At 38.5% G+C, this 21,985-nt stretch overlaps 1 protein-coding gene across 5 annotated transcripts in view; it reads left to right on the top strand.

Moving 5' to 3' along the window:
- ZBTB20 (zinc finger and BTB domain containing 20) overlaps positions 1-21,985 on the top strand; it is a 512,829-nt gene that overhangs the window by 72,444 nt on the left and 418,400 nt on the right. For 3 of the 5 annotated variants that reach the window (XR_012651362.1, XM_075034361.1, XM_075034362.1), the window contains exon 2: positions 18,795-18,854. The gene's annotated coding sequence lies outside the window, so the exon portion shown is untranslated. Of the gene's footprint in view, positions 1-10,701; positions 10,797-18,794; positions 18,855-18,944; positions 19,031-21,985 lie in introns of those variants that run through there. The other 2 variants (XM_075034364.1, XM_075034363.1) reach the window with 2 other exon arrangements.

The following is a 21,985-nucleotide window of genomic DNA, read 5'->3' as shown; positions in this document are numbered from 1 at the left end:
TTTTGATTTATTAGAGGTTTTCCTGTAACAGGGACTGGAAACACAGTCCCATAGAATAACCACTGGATGTTTATTATTTACATGTCTAAGTCAAAAAAAAAGTAGTGATGCCCTTTTAGCATTATCTTTTAACTCTTTCTCTTCTTGCACAAAGAATGACTGTAAGGAGTGAGACACTTAGGCAGAGACAATAGGGGAAAGGATGTGGTACATCCTGCGCCCATTAACACTGTCAATTAGCACCATTTATCTTGAAATTTGTCCAGCTTGGAACACAAAGTATGTACATCAGGGTTTGGGCCAGACAAAAACACAGAAAATGATGGTATTTGTGGAGACACTAGCCAATGTGGGGGAGAGAGCAAAGGCGCACAGTAATTCTAAAAAGAGCTGCATTTTTGTGTGTGAAAATTTGATTATAAGATGATTCTTTCAACATAAACACAATTCTCTAAGGACTTATTAATGCTTCAGTAGCATAGTGGAAAGACTCTAGTGCAGTCCGCTTTAATAGCTTTCTGGCTTGAACCCCAATACATAATGTTCTAGTAATAGTTTATGGGTGACTGCAATAAATTGGTAGCAAGTGTTTTCCATTTTTTGGCTCTTCTTATCAGATCTGCTGGTGGAACATTTTGTTCTGAGAATATTGTAAAGGCAATTGATCTGCTTTGGATGTGTGCTCAAGAGTTTTGTGTCTTTTAAAATATATGTATATGTGAGCTTTTTCGCCATGTTCTAAGATGTACAGTGTAAAGCTGGGGGCCAGTAAAATGTTACGGGGGATCTGAGCAGTTGGTTAGACCCAGCAGGACTCCACCTACCCTTATAATGTTCTGTGAGTACTGCCAAAAAGGCAGAGCTTTACTCCCCCCCTGCCACTTCCCTTCCCAATACTTTCATTGTTCTAGTCTTTTCATGCTGCAGTGGAAAATTTGTTCCTGCCCATGCAGGAATAAAGATCTTTCACACAGGTTCATTTTCGACCCAAGTGGCGTTTTGAAATAGGAAGAAACATGGAATATTTTGCACTTAGTGGTGAGGGAAAGAGCCACTTTTGATTAGAGATGGGCCTGATACGGTCACCTTTGATTTCTATTGGATTTGGAGCTGAACTTAACTGTAATTACAGACTGAAATTCCATGGCCTTTATTATGCAGGAGCTGTCCCTCTTGGTCTTCAAATCAATTAATTCACAGCTCCAGATCGTCTCTATAGCCAGCCTAATTGAAACAGCCCGCTTTTATCTCTACTCCCAGAACTAGAAGAAGAGTTTGGTAGCTGAACCCGGATCGGAAATGTCTAGCTACTTTCTGTGTGTAAGAGGCCAAACAAAAACCACCAGCCTGATTGCCTCTCGATTATAATCCTGTGGATATGCTAAATAAAGTAAAAGGTAGCGAGTATCAGAGAGTAAGCAAACTTTATCCATTATCCAGTGGATTGTGCCACTGAACATCCCGTGCTTGTTCCTGGCTCCATTTTGTTTCTTTAAACAGCTAGCACGCTGGCTCTTTGCACAATCATCCAACATAGCTTGTAGATTAGATTGAAAATGAAAATGGGTACATTTCTCCAAGATAACATTAAACACATGTAAAATTAACAGACAGCCGAGTACCTCCTTCATTCCTTTAATCTTCTCCAAGTACTGGAACATTTGTTTTATATAAAGGTTATATTACAAAAATACTGAACTTGGGGCAAAAATCAAATCTGGAAGAATGTAAACTAAAGCCTGGAGATCTCTAAAGCACAGACTGAATAGATACTCAAGAAATATTTGAAGTAACAGAACGTGGACTTTGCCCAGTTAATGTTAAAAGTATCCCAAATGACAGCAGGGGAGTCAGTTTGGTTGTCATACAAAGCTGCAGAGAGAGCTGGAGATGAACAGAAAGTACTGAAAATCTGGCCCTGAGACAATAAATGGAAGTGCTAAGTGGATGAGAATGAGAACTGATGAAGGAAGTTAGAATTGGAGAAGTGCAAAATAAGGGTTGTCATACCAGAACCACTTCTAATGGTGTTTACACTGTCATAAGGCTAATAAATGTGGATATTTTTTCTCTGATGCATCCTAGCCATATTATAAAAGCATGTTATGGACCCTCAGAAGGAGAAGAGCATCTGAATAAGAGGGTATGCAAGTTGGACTCTGACCACAGAGATTCAGTGCTACTTTTAGGCAGTTCCTATCCTGCAGCTCTGCTCTGCTTTCACTGCCTGTTGTCAACAGGGATCTTTTTTTCTTGTTGTTTACTTCTTTAACCAAGTTATTAAGATAATACTATCAACTACCTGGGAGCGTTGCCTTAAACAGTTTGATTTTCTTATTTTCCAAGGGAATAAAAAGCCAACCCATGTTCAGATACAGTTCTGGGAATCTGTTGCATATTGCATTCCTGTAGGTGCTGCAGTTTTCCATCTCTCATCCTATGTAATGGAGGACAGTTTTCAAGCACTGCTGTTAACAATGCACTAGGCTGGCTGTTTCTCTCCATAAACAGAAATCTGTCCCATTTCCTGCTAAGGATTCTGGGCAGGGTTGTCCAATAGGTAATTTCCTGTAGTAAACATTACAATAATTAGAGTTATCGTTCCAGAGCACTGAACTTTCAGTGTCTTTTATTACTGCATCACAGAAATCATACAAGAAGCAACTGCAGTCAGATGCGGCTATTGTTATTAATTTCAATCGTGCTAAAGCAAATATACAATGTGAAAAATGCAGAAGCTAGACGGTCCTGTATTTGTAAACATTTAGATTATTAACATGCCCTTAAAATACATGTGCAAGAACAAGCATGCAACTCAAGACCAAAGAGGGTAATCCAAGAAGAATAGTTAAAACCCCATTTCCAAAAAATCCCACTGCTTTCTTGTGTTTCTCTTATTTATGAAGTAGTTTATTTATTTTTATTAAGGAGCAGGTTTATAAGTATGTGTTTGGGAAACTACTAGCATTACAGACAATCAGTAAGGTCTAGTGTGATAGATAATATTAAAATGAGGATAATATTTAAATTAGCAAAATTCAGAAACGTGGCGATGTTGAGAATGCACAATGAGAAGCCCTGCAAGAAGACTCAGTGAGATTTGGTTCAAATTATCTGCTCTGGTTTGTAGAGGGCAATATTTTCCTTGATTTTTTTTTTTTTTTTTTTTTTTTTTTTTGATAGGTCAGAAGCAGAGAATTTGAGAGAGAACATTCTATTTAAAATTAGTGAAAGTGGGAAGAGAAATTCTTGAGGTGTGTTCCTTTTATGTTTACTGTATTTCTTCACTGTATAAAGTGGTCTACTTACAGTGCCATGATGTGTTTGGCATAAACAGTAGAATGCTATATTTCACTGTAAGGTCTGTCTATAGAAAGTGCTGGCTCTCAGATCAGCTGTTTACATTTTTTTGAAAAAGCTCCCATCTGTTACATCAAACTTGTTAATATAGGTCTACAGCATACAATAACATTAATGCTTTAAGTATCCAAATGAAATGTCGGAGTCCAGTTGCAGATAGCAAATTCAAATGTGGCAGTGTCCTGAATCCACCTCTTTTACTAACAGGCCATTTAATAATCCATGTACGTATCTATAGATGTCTAAGTCTTTGAAGGTCTGTGAGGGGCCAGATGTACAAATGCAGTTACAACATCAAATCCTCACAAAAGCTTTTCTACCACGCTAGCATGACCACATAAAATTTGGCCTCATTTTTTTTGGCTCTGCAGCTACAGCACCGTCAAGACCTATTTAGAGTGAAAATAGGCTTGGTAAGGGAAGTCTCTGAGCTTCATGCGGTTCTCAGTGAAGTTAAAGGCAAAGTGATCTCGTAAATAGAGATATACCTTACTTCCCTGTATATTTTGCCCCTTGTTTGAAAAACAAGAACCAAACCCCATAGACTTTATGGTTTGTTTTGTTTCTTTTTTGTTATGGTTTGCTTTGTTTCAATTTAAAACATAACTGAGTCCTTGGTATTTTTATTTCTCGTATGAGCTGCTATAATATATTATTATAGTGGCCATCTGACTGGAATGAAGATGTATGCCCCTGTTTTGATCCTTGTAATGATGGAGGGTGAAATGTAAGTTTGTTATATTACCTTTCTTGTTTCTACTCTTTTGTATCCATGGTTTTTTAATTTACATTGCATTGTGAATGAAAACCCTTATCTTCTGTTATGTTTTTTTCCTGCCACTCAAATTTTGCATCAACACAAAAGGTTTGTTCTTCAGTTCGTGTTCAGTATTTGGTCACGTTCATTATGAGGTGTATCTAGAATACACAGATCACATATTATACATAAAATATCATTTCTCACTGCGTTTTCCTTGATATCTTATTATTAAGAGCTATTTTTTAGTGGATAGAAACCCAGTCTATGCATAAAACTGCATTCAAATGAGCTTTGCACATCTAATCATATCTATTTTTATTCCCAAATGCTTGGTGATCAACAGTAATTTCAAGTACAATGGTTATAAATCATATTACTCGTAAACACAATGAAACTGGCTAAATAAGACCATGCAGAGGGTTAATAGTCCAATAATAATTAAAATAATCCTCTTCAATTCAGTAATAACTTTGGCCACCTGCCTTCATCCAACCCCCAACACCACCCTCGGTACTTCTTAAAAAAATACTCACATTACAGACAATCTTGTGTAACAGATTAACATAACATATCTGGAACATTACTCAGATTTTTGGGCAATGGGAATCTGAACATGTTCATAAGTTAAGCTTTTTTCTCAACAGCATCCTGCTGTTAACTCTTGCCTTTTTTTAATTGGTGGGGCTCTACGTAACTGGAAGCGCTGCCGGTGGTATCACAGGGAGGGTTATCTAAGTGTATGCATTGGAGGGACTATGCTGAACAGAAATATTCAGTATTTTAAGGGGCTTACACAGATAAACTCAATATTGTGCAGACTGATATTTTACACTCACTTTCAGATTTGAATGGCCTTGGTACCAATTTGATACCGATGTGGTAGATTATTTTAGTCATGATAGTGGATTACACAAATATGGATGCCCAGGTGGATGAGCAAGAGAGGCGTTAAAAATACAGGGTTTTTTTCTTTAAGAAATGAGAAGATGTAGTGTCTCTGGGTCAGAAACAGTAACATAATCATCTAAGCACAAGACTGCAAGTTAGGAAACCTTTTATTTTCCTCTGTTCTTTATCTCATCCCAACTCATTTTTCTGATAGGTTTTTTCTCACTTGTGAAGTAGGAATCGTGCCAGTGAGATTTGTGATGGAAAGTGTTTGGGGCACCAGTTATTATTGTTGAAGTATGATACAGTCTTCAATTTATTGTCCCTTTTTTTTTAGGTGACCAGACCTAGAAACAAAATAGCTCTCTGCTATAAACGGGATTTAACATATAAGTCCCATTTTTTTTGTAACAGATTTCATCTTGTCCGTTGGTAAAATAATTGGCCTTTGTAAAGAATCAGTAAGTAAACAGCCAAGCAATTTTTGCTAGTACATATCGTAATTCCCATTTTAAAAATTACCTAATAAAGATTGCCTTTTAAATAGAGCTATTTGGGTATATCAGGGGCATGTTGTACTAAACAAAAAGAGGAAAAAAAATCCCTCTGTCATCTGAAAGAGACCATTTAGCCTCTGAACATATTTGCTCCACACTAAATAATAGATGTTATTCTCAGATAAATAGAAAGAGGTCTATAGCCTTCTATTAGAAACTGTTTTGTTTTGTCTGGATTCTTCATCCACCTGCCCCCAAAACAACAAACAGATTTGGCTAGTATGTGTTGTAAGTAAATTTCAGGAGTGTCATATAAATTATTAATTTAATAAAGTTAATATTTAAATAACTTTTTAATCATTAACAAAAGTGGAGGGTTCAGAGTTAAGATATTCTTCTTCTTCCCCGTAAAAATAAACATTAACGAATCAGTCTAATTTCTATGCATAATGTCGGTTGCTCTGGTTTGGAAAGTTAACAGTAGTAGATGGATATGAAGATACTACTCTGGCAAAGTATTAGGATTACTTTCAAGCCCTTAAAAAAATTGTCCAAAAGTGTTATTGACAGGTTAGTACCTGCAGTGGGAATTATTAGTGTTAGCATTATTAGCATATGGATATACTGATTACTGAGTTAACTGAGAGCTTTTCCCTTTGTTTCCTCATCCTCTTACCTGGAGGAAGAGTCGAGGCCACTGTGGTTTGTTCATAGGTCTTGTTTGTTAAGCATAGCTCTTTTTGGAATGGGCAGGTCAAATGAATAAATCGTCCATGTATGGAAGAAGGTGGTAAGATCTGCAATGCAAATGTCTTCCTAGGAAAGGCCATTCCACTCCTGTTGCCCTGAAAGAGCCTTCTGCTCTTTGATAAATGAGCCGGTTGGCCGCTCGCTGCTGCTGTGTTTCCTGGGATCTGTGGTCCAAGTCCTCTGCTCCTTAGCATCCCTCTCCTTAGCATCCCTCTCCCTCCTCTCCCCTCAGCCATGAAACCGTGAGAGCTGGACTTTAGCTACTGCATTAAGTATCGATTCTTCTCTGCTGATAACAGATAACCATTTATAATAGTGATACAAATACTGGTTGGGGAACTGTTAGCCTATTACTTTCATTTTAAACAGAGCAACTTGCTAGAACTGAGAAGCATGAGTGTGGTAGCAGTGTTTCTAGCTGTTGGCTCAGGGCTAACTGCTGGGCTCGCGATAAGCATGTATGATTCAGGCTCATTCGTTACACAGCAGTGCTTTGTTTTAAAGCAAGACTTTAGTGCTTTTATATGTACCTAAAGGGTGCTTTTTGCCAGTAACTGAAGAAAGAGGAGAAGCCTGAATTTGCAAAATCTGATTCTTGAGGTACTGCAGCTTGCTCATTCCCTTTAGGGCTTGGAAAATGATTGAATGAAAGTGCTGGTATTTTTTTCATGCGACTCCATTGGTATCCTGTGATTTCTTTAGAGAACTCCTTCCCAGGTTTTATTTGGCAAAAACGCTGAAATATGTTACTTAACTTTCTATGCATAGAATGGAAGCTGTTAGTCTAAGTCATTCTTTTGTGGGAGAGACAAGACAATGTATCTTTCATTCCCGTTGTCTGTTTTAACGTTGGAAGAGGCATCACTTTAATTTTGTCTTACCCAGTTTTCATTCTGGAAAAGCTATTTGAAATACCACTTCACAGTTACTTCAGAGCTTCAAGATCCTATCATGTAGTATAGTGCCAGATTTTTCTGATGTGTGCAAATCTGCATAGAAAAGTCAAGCATTTTTGGATCCCCAAATCTGATCTCTGGGTTGACAGAGAAAACGATAGAAGCATTTCTGTTTTTCAAAAGTTATTTTGGCCACAAACAGATTAATTTTCGCTGGGATTCAGAGATATTTCCTTTTCTGAATAGTAGGGCTTATGATCAAAGTCTGATAGCAGACTTTTATCACCTTTCTTAGAAAAAATCTCTTTTTGAAATGAGTTTTATTTATAACCGTTATTTATATTGTGACAGCAGCTTGAGTATTACTGCTGGGCTTCCACTCTGGGCTAAGAGCAGCACAAACCTCAGCTAGACCTAGCAATTTATGGCCATTTGTTGGGCCTGCCAGTAGCTCAGCAAATGGTGGTCAACTGTTAGACCAGCCGGACGCTGAGAAGCAACGAGTTCTGTTCGTCTCATTTGTCAGTACAGTAATAGGTCTAGCAGTGTGCACCTAACTTTCCGCACGTGTGTGCTGACTAGTCCTTGGCCAGTCACCGGTTTGCCCCCTAGAAAAGATATCAAGGGAGCCCTGGAGAGGGATAGGATAGGGACGTATAGCTCCCTCATCTAAACACGACGCATTTAGTCTAGGCATCTAGGCTAGATGGAAGGAATAGGCAGAAGAAAGGGAGAGCCTTCTCTGGTGATGGTTGACTTGGCCACGTATCTGAGAAGAGAAGGAATCACCCTCTCAAGATGCTCACCTTGTTCCAGTGGTGAAAGGAGTAGCTTAAGCAACAGTGTCTTTTAGATGGCCAAAGGTAGGTGAGATGACTTTACCCTTAATGCTTCCACGTTTTTATTTTAGTACTTGCAAAGCGAGGATAATCTAGTTCTATTTGGTTTTGCTTCACAGTGCTTTGAGATTCTTGATGCTAGAGTTACGCAAATGCAAAGTAGCATGATGTTTGGAATTGCTAAGTTAATGGGGCAGATGTAATACTGGGATTTTTGGAGTGGGCTTTATATTAATTAGTAGAGAGGAAGGAAGGCTTTGTTGTTAAACCAGTAGAGTGTAACCTGAGATAGAAGTTCAGCACTGTACTCTTATCACAGATGTCCTGAGTAACTCCAATCTGTGTGTCCCAACTCATCTGAAAAAGTAGTGCCTGCTCTTTCGCTCTTTGGCTGGTGCGTCTGAAAAGTTTTTTTCTAGTGACGACTGGCTCACAGTCTGTGTCACTGCAGTGCCTAATACATTGATTTCACTGCGATCTCTAAACTCTACTGCAATATAAATAGTTTATTACCTGAAAACATAGGTTTGTGTTATATGATATATTTCAGAAACTTTGTTTAGTCTCATTTAACATAAAAGGGCAAAAACCTGAATAATCCATTGACCTGTACTCAGTGGAAGAAAAGTGGAGGTAATTTGTGCAAATTTGAGGAAAATATAGAGAAAAGTTACATATGTAGGTCATATTAAAATAATATAAAGTGGATCACATGTTTTGAGCGGTATCACCTCAAGAAACAGATTTTACTATGTAAAATACTTGTCCTTAAGCATTCTTAATTTAAAAACTCTACTGTGTAATAAGTATCGAGTTAAATTCATCCTTGAATCTCAGTGATTTTGGTAAGATTACAGCAAAGGTCAGTTTGATCCACAGCTATCCTTTCACTTTTGCTGGTGAATTTTTAGCTAAAAATGTAGAGTCCCTTTTGGATTGTTGCCTTCAGATCTTAATCTGTACAAACTTTATGTTTGTTCTATAAAATATGAGGCATTCTTGTAATGGAGATATCTGCTAGCTTACAATATAGCTCCCAACGTGGTTTTAATCCAAATACTATATATCGATGTATCTCAGCCAAGGTTTTTACTAAATCAACTGTCCTCATGTCCTTAAAGCAGAATGAATCTTAGAACTAAAAATGTCCTACTGATCTGAATATCTCAGTCTTCATATTGATTAATATAATAGTTATTTTTGTAATAATATTAATTTTTAATTAGACCCATTCTTGTTACTTGGTTTCTATATACTGATTTTTACATCCTAATCATTATAAAAAATAAATACTGTATCTGTAATGAATGATGGAAACGATAGGAAAAAATAAGAAGTGATGTCAGGATCAGAGCTGTATTGTGGGTGTCATATTTAGTACTGTTTCAAGTGTGTACTTTTCTTCTAGTTCCCCTTTTGTTTAGACTAGAGGAACCTGTTGCAGCATGAAGGAACTGTTTTGTGTTGAGAAGTCATTGCAGAGTGGCAAATACTGAATTTTTAATATTCCCCACTGAATATAACTGGGAAAAGATACATTTTCTAAGAGGTTTTGTAGATTGTTTTGTTTTGTGGGGTTTTTCCTAGAGGAAATGTGAACTGAATTTCTCTATTGTGAGGCATTTTTGGGCATGCCATGTAAGTGTTGTACACGTATTGGAATAATTTTGAAAAATTCAGTAAAGTACAAGAATAAAAAGAATGTGAAATAGGCTCAATTTTGTTTTGTTTTTGTTTTTTCAAAATAAAAATGTTTTTGAATGTCACTTGACAAACAACCGAAGATACTGAGAAAAGCTTTGGAAGTGATATTTTGTCAGGGATTGTAATAAACAGTAAGGGCCCTTTGTAATAATACTGAAAATAGTTCACAAGCAGAAAAAAATGCTTTTGCTGTGATCATGTATTTTTGCAGAAAAGAAGTTTGGTGTTTACTAAAGTCTTAGTATCTGTTTTAGCTACCTCATTATAAAAGGATTTATAGATACATTGACAAATTACACAGCGGAAGAAATATAAAAAGCTAAACCATACTGATTAGAAACACAATTTCTTGCCTTCTGATAGACTGTTCCTTCTTGACTGGGGTATCGCGAGCTTCAAAGGCAACTGGAGATAACTTGTCCTGGGAGGCTATCACGCCTCCTTCACACTGATATATTCACCTGTCAGATGATCTCAGAAAAATGTATTTCTGATAAATGTGCATGATTCACTTGTTAGAGGTCGAGAGCTAGAGTTAGGGTTAATGTATAATAAGCCTCTGTTGCCCCCCCCCCCAAAAGTTACTATACCTACTTGTTTTAAGGGTATGTGTTAAAAAAAGCCACCTGTATCTAAAGTGGCTGAAATAATTTGAAAGTTAAGAATGATCTGGCTGATGCAAATAGGCTAAATCCCTTCTTCTGCCCCTTCCAAGGTAGTACAAACTGCACCAGGACTGCTTATGGGTTTTCCCATAGGCCTAATTCAGGTGAGGCTGAAGGATTTTCCCTTATCTGGCCCTTACAAATGCCTGCTGGTGTAGCTTTGATTCACTTTGTAAATAGGAGGAGCATGAAAAAAGTGTGCTTTTCCTCATAACTAAGGGCTAAAGTCAAAATCTCCTTTCCAGTGCTAATTTCTGAGCATCAGTACAATCCAAATGGCTACAGCTATAGCTAGATAACTGGGATCCCCACTCAGATCTGCTCTCCAGCTCTTCCAGGAAAACTTGGACCTGATTCGGCTGAGCGGTTCTCCTTTGGTACCACCTGCTGCTCATTTGCGCTGGGCATCCTTCCCTGGGGCTTCCAGCTAGCGTTGTGTAAGTACACACTGGAAAGGCTGCATAATTCATGAGGACATAGCTAACTTACCTGCCTCATGAAAAATGTCCTGAAAGCACTCCTAGGCTCAAAGAAAGATCCTGCTTTGTCTTTTACATCTGGTAAGATACGAAAGGATTTGGGAGGATTTGCTGTATGCTTTGTTGCTGTTGTCTCCACTGTGCGACTTCAGCAATTAAGAAAGTCATCTTTTTCCTTTAGCTGGATGTCTGCTGGGGCTTCCAGAGGAAGATGTGAAATCACAAGTTAAAGGAGGGATGGGCATTCTGCATATATCCCTAATACTGCGTCTTTGATCTACCAAAGTATTTATCAGCTGGCCTTTAAGTCCATCATCAGATACATTTTATTGTTTTCTCTACATGTCTTCTGTTTATCCTTATTTTCTGTAGTGTTAGGTATACTTAGAAATACATGTATTACTTATACACTGTTCTCTATGTGTCAAACAGAATTTGTAAGTCATTTATGTGAGCAGTACACAGTAAACCATTTTCATACAGTGTACTAAATATTAAATATACAGCGTAATGTGCTAATAAAATGTTGCTAACATAAGTAGGCCACCTAAATTAGAGGCTAAGCCAGCTCTGTGATTAACAGTCTCATCTCCTGAATTGCATCTTTGGAAGGCTTTGGTAGGCAAAAAAAGTATAGTACATAAATATTGACAAAATTGTTAAGATCTAAAACCAGGAAAAAAATCCAGATTATGTTGACTATTATAGCAATTAAGAGTAGATTAATAAATATGTTATCAGATTTCACATTTGTATGTGTTTGTAGCAATGATGAGGGAATAGCAGTATGTGAATACCTTGTTAAATATTATCATAACGCTCTTGTGAACACTTCTGCTTGCATGTGAAACTTTAGAATTTTAGTGGCATGTCTCTCATGAGCAGCTTCAGCATATATGCATATGTCTTTATTAATCCAGGGCTTTAAAAGCAGTATTATAGAATCATTTCCAAAGAAAAGCTAGTTAAGAAAAATTGCCTGAGATTCACAACCACATTTCTTCTGTGATGATGATGTAACGTTTTTTCTGGATGGTAATGACTGTATGATGGCCTGAGGTTACTGAGGAGGAGATGGCATTGTTTTACACTACTGAGTGCTGGAGACTTCAAAGAGTGTGTGCTGACTTCAGCAGGTATAGCAGTGTTGCTGTTTTATCCAGCAAGGAACTTGGAATTTCCCTCGTTTTCAGCATATCACCATCACATCAGCATGGGGTTAGGCAGAGCGATGTGTCGGAAGGAGGGCAAATATAGAGATGGGCTCAGCTGGAGGTCAGCCCTAGAACAGCATCCCATCGGATCATCAGGGGTTGGTGGTGGTGACCTTTTTTTAGGTGCAGCACAGACAAGGTTTCCTTCAGCAGGGTAGCTTTATTCAATGAAGAAAATGGGATTCTACCTGGGACTATTTTGTCCACTGTAGAATTAGTATTTGGCACCTTCACCAGGTTCCCCCTTTGAATCTAGCATCTTCCTAGCAGATGTACAGTAACAGGACAGGGTGCATATGCCTCACAGGAATCTCGTTTTCTCTCAGTTGCAAGTCAGAAACAGCCGGCTCATTCACTAGCGAACACGTGAATACAGGATCTGTGTACTAAAACTTTCGTTTCTCTATTTAAAATTCCACCAGGGTTGAGTGAGAGTAAGGTATTTTGGAGTTAATAAGAAATGTGTATTCTTCAAAACAAACCCACCTCAAAAAAAAAAAAAAAGCCTACAGCCTTATAAAATACCTGTTTTGTGTCCTAAAATAAAGCATGTATTTCATGCTCTAAAAGTCTGAGGTTTGTAGCTGAAAAAGATTAAGTAAATAATTCAGAATTTGTTGTGTTTACCTGTTAATAATTAAGCAGGTTAGTCTGTGTACTTTTTATAGCCATTGAGCTTTATTTATTTATTTTTATTTACTTGGCTCATGTTCTGATTTTTAAATTTGAAGAAGTTTCTGCCAAGGAAGACATCACGAGAGAAGAGGCACCAAGGAGTTAAGCATTGCACAGGAAGCAAAAACTGTAGGGACGCATAGTCTCTGGAGAGAATGGAGAACTGTCATCTCTCACTTCCCTTCTGCATTCTCCCAGACTATTCTCTAGTGCTTTGAGGGAATTAAATTTTAAAGGTGATAATGATTTTTCGGACAAAAGCAGCACCTTTGATTCCTACTTTGTGATGCCAGGGTCCAGGGATGGAGGAGTCTGTCTTTGTTACGAGGTGACATTTGGTTCATCTCAGTCAAAGGAGAGTTTCAGCCTTGTTCTGTTTCAGAAATAGAACAGAAATTTGAAGGCAAAAATCAGGTAACAGACACAGACACTGTTTTCGTATTGTATGAGTTGAGTTGTAAGCTGAGGGTGGTAAAGTCTGAAATCTTCTTTGTCATTTGAGGAGGTAAGAGAGGCCAGCAGCAGCGTGAGCTGCTCTTGCAGACACATTCAGATCTGTCCATTGTGAGATTGCATCCTGCGGCAAGTGATAGTTTAGTCCAAATGGATCAATCAGGGCATCTTTGCTTTCGGTGGTAACGAACAGGCCAATAGCTTCCCAGGTTCCCCTTGAATTTCGGCGTCTGTCACTTGAGAAAAGAACGTGATGAGCAGCAAAATAATTCTGTGTTTTCCATCCAGTAATTTTTGGTTGCTGTTTACATAGTCTAGACCTAAGCATAGATTGAAACAGAGAATGAGAAGAGATTTGTGTTCGGGTTTGTTTTTTTCTCTCCCCTGTCAGGCAGTGATCCACCCCACTGCTAATCACATTCCCTCCCTGCCTTAAGCAAAGTCATTGCCTAATTTTTTTGAACGTTTGAACTGTTCCTTTGGTCTTGGCAGAGTAAGATATCATTTAATATTTTCACTCACCTTTTCCAAAGGGGAGAGAAAGCACAGGGTAGTGAGAAAAGTCAGTTGAAATGATTGGCATTAAAAGACAAAAGCTGCTGAAATGTGAGAGTGATCTTTGGACTGTATATTAAAAATCAAAGATTTAAAAAGACTGTTTATGTGAGAATTAATAGCCTGATTTTGTTGACAGTTGAAGTCTTCATCTGTTACCATGGCATGTTTTAATTCACTGTCTGCATTGGTATTTCCTTCTGAAGAAATAAACAGGCTTGTTGCTAGTACCTCTAATATTAAAAATGCCGTTTGCTTCTCATGTTCCAGGTGATGATTTCTGTTTAAGTAAAGTTATGGTACATAAAGTTAAGAGGAGGTTAACGTGGTAGATAGTGTTACAGATGTTCCTCTTTCTCCATCACATGACTGTTGCCTTCAAAGATAATTTTGTCCTGGGCCTAAGCAGTTAATCCAAGTCTTCCAGGGAGATAAATATGGGCAGACAGTACTTTTCAAATAGAATTTAGAAGCGCACAGGGAACTTAAATTGTTTTCTGAAAGACTTCTTCATGTGTTAAGAATGGTACTGTAACACTAGTTTCTTTAAAATTTTTCCATACATGTACAAAGCCTCCTTTCCTGCAAAAAAGCCAATTTATGTCCAGTTCATTGTCTTATACTTGCAGGCCAGCTCAGTGGTCTGCTTTGGGCAGTTGTCTTCAGAAATTCTCCACAATCTGTCTTTGTCATGGAGTTTAATGCTAGTCATTTGATTTAGTCCTTTTTTTTCCCCCAGACAGACAAGCTTTACTCTTGAAACAAGTTAAAGAGATCTCAACTAGTTCTCAGTGGACCAAAGTCCAAATCACAAAAAAATGTTACTACACTCAGTAGTAATTGGTCAGTGGTTGTAAGTCCAGTGAAAGAGGTTGAACCAGCCACAAAACCTGACCACTCAACATGGTTCCTCAGTTCAAGGCTGAGGGGTAGTGGTGAGCCTGTGTGAGTCAATCTGTTCTGCTGCTAGAACTACCGTCCTGGAAATGAGAGGATTTCAAGCTCAAAGCCTGCCAGGTCAGACTTTTCCATAAGCATTAAATTCACACACAAGTCTTTTTTTTTTTTAAAGGGCATTGCTGTGGTGCATTGTCCATTTTGTGAAGGACATACTTTACCCAATGTTTGTGCCAGGTTGACTGAATCTCAAAAGAGACCAAGAGATTTACTGGTAGTCTCACAGTGAATCATTGTCTGAAATCCTTTTGGCTCCTGTATTCTTAGCATTAATCAACAGTGATTCCTTTCATCCACTTGCTACCAGAGTTTAGTTTGTATGTATCATGACTGTGTTTGGAAGGAATTGAACTGCAGTGATGCTAATGTAATTTATCTTACTCTTTGAATTTTGTTCTTTAAATATAGAGTCTTAAAAAGAGAAGATCTTCACAGTAATCATCCTATAATATTTTCTCCCCCTGCAGCGAAAGCTCCATAACCTTGAGAAAAATGTAAATAAAAGTTGACACATTCTTTACATATTCTTGAACGGAATGTGTTTATCTTGGTTTCACTTAATCTGATGATAGTTCACTGAATAGCATTTTTTTCATTAGTAGCAAATGTCAGAAGGCCATGCAGCTTATAAGGCATTAACATAAGGAAATGACCAAGTATGTATAGTTCGTTCTTGTTTGCATTTGAACAGCAGTACAGTATGCTGTTACTGTACAAGCAACAGGCATAGCAGAAGAGGCATTTTTAATTTAGGGCTGTTTAAGTTATCCATTTCTATATTTCTTATTTTTGTGGTGGATCTCATTCAGGTTAGATATTTTAAAAAGCAGAGTTAATAGGTGTACCTAATTTACTCCATCCTTGAAAGCACATTTTTCTAGGAAATTACCATGATCTACCTCAGGCCTCTTTGAGGATTGTGATATATTTTGTGACTTCGAGCTCAGTAAACCTATTGTGAGCCTATGCTGTAAAGTATTCACCTTTGCTTAGTACATGGGGTTTATTTTCAAGTGGACCAAAAGCGATTTCCTGAGTTGCATGCATAGTTTTTTACTTCACTGATGTCATATGGGTGCATCAGATTTAGAGGGTACTACTTGCTGTGGTATAATTTGAACCACCAATAAGCTGTTGGTCCAAGTGAAACCATTAAGTGTAAACATGGAGGTCGGAATTGAAAACAAAATGAATGGCCTGTAATTTTGTATATGGTACGCTCTAGTAGCTGTCTTGGTCCAACAAATGACCATTTGTTGTGGTTTAACCCCAGCCGGCAACTGAGCCCCACACAGCCGCTCGCTCACTCCCCACAGTGGGATGGGGGAGAGAATCGGAAGAGTAAAAGTGAGAAAACTGGTGGGTTGAGATAAAGACAGTTTAATAGGTAAAGCAAAAGCCGCACACGCAAGCAAAGCAAACCAAGGAATTCCTTCACCACTTCCCATGGGCAGGCAGGTGTTCAGCCATCTCCAGGACAGCAGGGCTCCATCACGCCTAACGGTGATTTGGGAAGACAAACGCCATCACTCTGAACGTCCCCCCCTTCCTTCTTCTTCCCCAGCTTTATATGTGGACCATGACGTCCTATGGTCTGGAATATCCCTTGGGTCAGTTGGGGTCAGCTGTCCCGGCTGTGTCCCCTCCCAATATCTCGTGCCCCCCCAGCCTCCTCACCAGTGGGGTGGTGAGAGAAGCAGAAAAGGCCTTGGCTCTGTGTAAGCACTGCTCAGCAGGAACGAAAACATCTCTGTGTTATCAACACTGTTTCCAGCACAAATCCAAAACACAGCCCCATACCAGCTACTGTGAAGAAAATTAACTCTACCCCAGCCAAAACCAGCACACCATCTCAAGTATAACGCTTGATTAATTTAAATCATATATAAAATTAGTTTTAAAAACTATGCGGCAGAAATGCTGCCACTAATTAAATTCAGGCATTCAAATGTTTAGAAAGGAGCGATTAATAATTGTGAAAATAAAGAAGAGTAACCGTAATAGTTTGTATAGCACTTTCTGGCAAGAATCGCAAGTGACAAAAAGATAGCTGTGTACATCATGGGTAGTTGTGCAAAATTTCAAATGCCAGTAGGCCAGAGAAGAGAAGCTGAGACTTTTGAATTGGGTTTACTCCTTTGCAGAGCTTGAGGAGATAATGTCTAAGCGCTGACGCAGGTCTGGCTGACAAGTGGGTTTAAAATGGAAGACACTGTCTTTCACCTTGCGATCAGCTTTCCAATGCTTTTGCGCTGCCTTTCATCTCTTTTAGGTCCCCCCCGTGCCACCCTCCCTTGCCGGGCTCGCTCAGCAGAGCCGCCTCTCAGGGCAGCACGCGGAGTGCCAGCCAGTACGGGGTGGTTCAGTTGTTAGACGAGTTAGACATCGGGCAAACGGCACGGTTTCATACCTAATAGCATCGCTTAAATCAAACATATCCTTGTGCAACACATCTAACAGCATTTAAAGGTCAAAATCCTGTCCTCATTACTCCATATTTTAGGCCTTCTGTTTTGCTTTATTCGTTGTCTGTGCAGAACTGACAGACTATTCCGGAGCCTGGTTGTGTAATGTTGGAAAGTGCTAACAGCTGCTGTCCAGTGTGTCTATTCAGGCAACTGCAGACCTTATGAAAGCTGAAGCACATGCTACGCAGCCTTAGTTCAAGCAAAATAAACCTCCTTCCCTGAAAACAGTGGAAGCTGCCATCGAACAGACCATGCTGCCTATGCTCAGGACTGACCCGCGTAGGCTGGGGGATTGCCATAGGGAAATTTCCGCAAATGCTGAAGCTGGGGCATCGTTCGATTGTGATGATCAGAGGTAGAAAGCGCCCAGAAAACAAGAGGAAGGCTGCAGATATGAAAAGAAGTTGCAAGCGTGTCTGCGAAAGCAACAGCAGCATCCCTGTAGTAGCCAGGATTTGGTGGGAAGTCATGCTTGGAAACTCTGAGCCTGAAAGCCTGCTGGTGTTACATGTTCTTTATTTGAGAAAGCAACACTCTGTGTCCTTTCTTTCGAAATAAGTAACGGTGCTCCAAAGAGCAGTGCTTTTCTGTTAAGTAATCTCTTCTTACCTGTCATCTCAGTGATGAAAATGTCTTTGTGGCTAGCTTTGAAAACCCCTCACCAGCAAAGGATTAAAAAATACCAGTAGGTTTAGTTAGCCCAGTCCTGCCATACTCGAGCTGGTATTAGCTTTGGACAGAGGTTCTTAGGTAGAAAGTCAGCACTTGAGGGGAATGAAGGGATCACTCTGCTCCTGTGAGGAAGCAAGAAGCCTGGCTGGAGTGGATTTGGGCACTGTCATCTAAGTGAACCTCTTGTAACGGGAATTGGAAATTATGCCACTTGGGTCCCTAAACCATATTCTGAACTGGGGGAAGAAGAGTGGCCAAGTCTTATTTTCAGACTACAAAATACTTACTCTTTCCTCAGCTGTTTGGCAGCCAGTTCCGAACATTTTTGGTAATGAGTGGTATATGGTACTAAGTCCGCTTTTAGATCTTTTTTCAAAATGCAGGCTATAGAGAGGTTTTCTGAACATTTTACGCATTAAAGCCATTTATAGTTGAAAGATGTGAAGACTTCATACACAATTTTTCATTAAAAAAAAAATAAAAGAACCTCTTCAAACTCTTGACCTGTTAGAGTACTTACCTGTAACTTCTTCCACAAATGCATTTGAATGGTGAACATAAGTGGCAAAACTTTGGTTGTGACACTCATTTGTTTTTATCTCTAGCACGAATGAAACTACACTTAATGGAAAAAAAAGAGATTTTTTTTTTTTTTTTTTTAAGCATGGAGTCTTAGAAATCACTCCCTATTAGTTTGGTGTTCAGTCGTGTAACTCTTCTTTCTGAAGGATGTGTATAACATGACATTTCAAATACTAGTACATTTAGCTTATTTGTTTGTCACCTGTGTACTAAATGTGAATGTGTAGGGCTGTTTTGTCTTCCTTCAGATAGCTATATGTTTATATGTATACAGCGTTCCGCCCACTTCCCCCACTGAATGCCTAGCTATTTGACTGTTATGAAAACTCAAGGTGTTGTGTGTGCAAATCCCTAACCATAAGCATTTATTTTCTTTACAGCAGCATAAGAAAGAAGTGTTGAGAGCTGCTCTTAACCCTTTTGGAGTCCGAAGTCAAAAGGTAAACCCAAATGCTAGTTTTTGGGTGTGGATATTGTAATTGTTTGGAAATGCTATTTCCTTATCACATTTGAACAAAGATTTCCCACAGGAGAAAAGCAGGGATACAGTAAGAAGACTCAAAACATTATTAGACCTCTTTAAGAGCACCAGCATATCTGGGCATAAATTATACAGGTAAGTTGCAACTGGTAAACTGCAATTATCTGTTTTACTTAATATGAAAACATTGGCGTTAAGAGTCAGTGGGACTTTCAGTAGGGTTTAATATTGCTAAGGATTTAATGGTTTTTGTCTCACTATAACTTGATAGTTTTTATGATATATAAAGTTTTTTCAAATTACAGTAAAACAAATCCTGTAGCTCTTTTCTCAGGCAAGAGTCCCTCAATGGGAGTTTTGCCTGAGTGAGAACTGAATGAGGTCTAAATAATTAGCAATTAAAATATTCAGTTATTGTGCTACTGTATATAACAAAGCACTGGAGGTATTAAAAATTGCTAATCTCCTCCTTATTAAAATGTTAACTGCTAAACATAATACACTTTTGCATTCTCTATCATTCATTTTTGCAGTTCATTAGTAGAGGTGAAATGTTTGTGACAAATAGTCATTTGAACTTCTAAGGGATTGACTTTGTTTTCCTTGCATTTTAGTTAGTATTTCTGACTGAGTTAACTTACAAGTGGAAGCGTTTGTCGAAGCTGTGGATTTTAGTCAAAAACTAGATAATGTACAGAGACTAACTTCTGATATAGCATTCGTGAGTATTTGCAGAAGAAACCAGATGGTAAGCTCCTCATCAAGAGACAGAGCTGGGCAATTTAGGTATCCAATTTGTATACGTTTTGCTCAGTAGCTTCTTGTAACAAACTCCAGTAATAGGTTAAGGATTGTCCATAGAGTTTACTGGGCAAATAATTTTCAGTGAGGCACTAGCATGTTCAGCAAACGGTGAAGAAGCAAAGTTGGTGAAATCGTTTAGTTGTGCACCCAGCTCTGTTAATTAGCCCGTGAGCTGTTTATTAGTATGCTAGTAGTATATAAGGACCAGGCTGTGCTCTCATCCTACTTCACTGCACGGAAGAGTAAGGAGTGAGATGCATCTCCTGTCTCCTTTGTCACATAGTAGCAGCAGCAGGATGTGTGGAGAGGGAGAATGGTATTTGATGAGTGAGAAAGGAGTGGTAAGTGAAGGTGATAATTGGTAGAGGAAGAAGGTGAATTACTGGAAGGATTTGGTGACAGGTGAATTTCCCACAGGAAGGCGACTCCCTCAGTACTGTTTCTCCCATATCCACTCCCCGGAGTAGATTTTGTTACTTACTATGCCTAAAAGGTTTTTTTCTCATCTTTCTAAAGAGGCATTCCAGGCCTGGGCAGTTAATCATGCCATATAATGTTGTTGGCAATTCAGGCCATGATTCCGCAAGGATTTACATGTGTATTTCACATACAGCATTATGAGTAATCCTGCTGAAGTAGATGAGATTAATTGCAGGACATAAAGTTAAGCATGTATATTAGTCTTTGTAGTAAAAGAGGTGTAGTTTCATTTATTTATTTCTTTTCAGTGTGGAAAATTATTTTAAAAAATACATAAATACATGGGATTTTCCACCAATTTTGTGGCAATTAACGAGGAGGTAGATGGTAACAAAATAAGCTTTTCTGCTTGTTCCAAAATTCCACAATTTTGTCAAGTTCTCAGCTGTAAAGTATGGAAAAGAATAGGCTGGTATCATTTTCCTTTTTACATGCACAGCTAAACCTCCAGCTACAATGAGATGATCATGTAATTTATTATAGAGGAGTGAACAGGACAGAAGTCAAACAGGAAGGCATGTGTGCTTGTGTGGACTCTTGTTTATAATTTAATCAGATTGGTGCACACCTCAGACATTTTATTTAGTGATAAGATATGCAAATTGTTCTGGAGCCAGCAGCAATACTTTCACCTGAATGTCAAAACTGACAAAGATTTTTAAATCAAACCTCAACAACAACTTGTATTTTAAAGCAACTGTTCCTAAGATATAACTACCAACTACAGATGAGTAAGTGCAGAATTGTTTTCCTACTTTCCTTCATACTATTTTCCTTCCTTTCTTGTTTACCTCCGTGGAGGAACAGGGTTGCAGGCTTACCTGGAAATACTGGGTGTAACTATAGGCAACAGTGCAGAAGAGCTATGAATTTATATGGAAGTATGCACAAAGCACAGGAATGCAAATTGAAAGTGGGGAGACTTATGAAATGAGATTTACCAGAGGAGGTATCTTCTGGTTTTCCAGATGCCTACATCATACCTTCCATATCTGTGAAGGAATAGGTGGTGCAAACTCTTCGTTTCAACTGGTTTCTCTCTCTTTGGTTTTAGTTTTACTGCATTTGTGTCCTTAAATCAGAATGTGGTAGTAGAAGCCTATGGATAGAGTGGCAAGTTTGGATGATAGCTTTTTCTTGAGACTGAGAACTGGAATTCCTCGAGGCTCTGGATGTTCAGCTGCTGAGGTTTTGTTTTTGAGTATAGATGCAGTCATGGGAGAAGGGGCGTCACTGAAAATACAGCTTGGGATTTAAATGTTAGATGTGTTTATTTTTGGAATCCTTGTTCAAGTCAGTGCCCACTGCCTGTGAAGTGATAATCTTGTGTATTTTCCCCAGATTCGGTTCCTCCTCTTCCTTCTGTGAATGTGTGCACATAACTATATCCAAAACTCTTCCATCTGAAGTTTTCCTAGGACTTTTTTGGCTTGTTTTCTTCTCGTCGTTGTTTTTAGTCTGTGTACCTATTAACCAGAAAGATATCTGGGCTGAAAACATTTAACAAAGGGTAACAACATAAGTATTCCTATATCTGTGCATGAGTATATATGTGTGTGAGAGAGAGAGAGAGAGAAAGCTGTGATTAGAGAGATGATGAAAGATTGTTATTTGGTTTTGATTACATGCCTAGTTGGGTATGTTGTTCTGGCTCTCTACATTCTCTTATATGACTTGGTCATTGTGTCCTAATAAATCCTTCTGTATGACAGATGAAAATTTCTAGTCAGTTGCTTTAGTTGGTAGCAGCCTCTTCCAGGTGGGATTTTGCTTTCCACATTTAAAAAAGAGCAAGATTTTTGTTTT

Source organism: Buteo buteo, chromosome 8 (assembly GCF_964188355.1).
Source record: "Buteo buteo chromosome 8, bButBut1.hap1.1, whole genome shotgun sequence".
Taxonomy (NCBI): Eukaryota; Metazoa; Chordata; class Aves; order Accipitriformes; family Accipitridae; genus Buteo; species Buteo buteo.
The sequence above is the reverse complement of the archived record's forward strand: the minus strand, read 5'-3'. Positions and strand labels throughout refer to the sequence as shown.